The sequence below is a fragment of the Nematolebias whitei genome, chromosome 20, assembly GCF_014905685.2.
Source record: "Nematolebias whitei isolate Nwh7 chromosome 20, NemWhi1, whole genome shotgun sequence".
NCBI classification, from domain to species: domain Eukaryota; kingdom Metazoa; phylum Chordata; class Actinopteri; order Cyprinodontiformes; family Rivulidae; genus Nematolebias; species Nematolebias whitei.
In genome coordinates, this window is record NC_056517.1 from 40,608,313 (window position 1) to 40,609,031 (window position 719).

Consider the following 719-nt stretch of genomic DNA (forward strand, 5'->3'; position numbering starts at 1 on the left):
TGTGTGAGACGTGCACGTTCCTGAGGTTGTGTGTGAGACGTGCACATTCCTGAGAGTGTGTGTGTGACGTGCACGTTCCTGTGTTTGTGTGATGTGCACGTTCCTGTGTGTGTGTGTGACGTGCACATTCCTGAGGTTGTGTGTGAGATGTGCACGTTCCTGAGGTTGTGTGTGAGACGTGCACGTTCCTGAGAGTGTGTGTGACGTGCACGTTCCTGATTTTGTGTGTGAGACGTGCACGTTCCTGTGTTTGTGTGATGTGCACGTTCCTGTGTGTGTGTGTGACGTGCACGTTCCTGAGGTTGTGTGTGTGACGTGAACGTTATTTAGGTTGTGTGTGTGACGTGCACGTTCCTGAGGTTGTGTGTGAAACGTGCACGTTCCTGAGAGTGTGTGTGTGACGTGCACTTTCTTTAGGTTGTGTGTGAGACGTGCACGTTCCTGAGGTTGTGTGTGTGACGTGCACGTTCTTGAGGTTGTGTGTGTGACGTGCACGTTCCTGAGGTTGTGTGTGTGACGTGCACGTTCCTGAGGTTGTGTGTGTGTGACGTGCACGTTCCTGAGGTTGTGTGTGTGACGTGCACGTTCCTGAGGTTGTGTGTGAGACGTGCACGTTCGTGAGAGTGTGTGTGTGATGTGCACGTTCCTGAGGTTGTGTGTGAGATGTGCACGTTCCTGAGGTTGTGTGTGAGACGTGCACGTTCCTGAGGTTGTGTGTG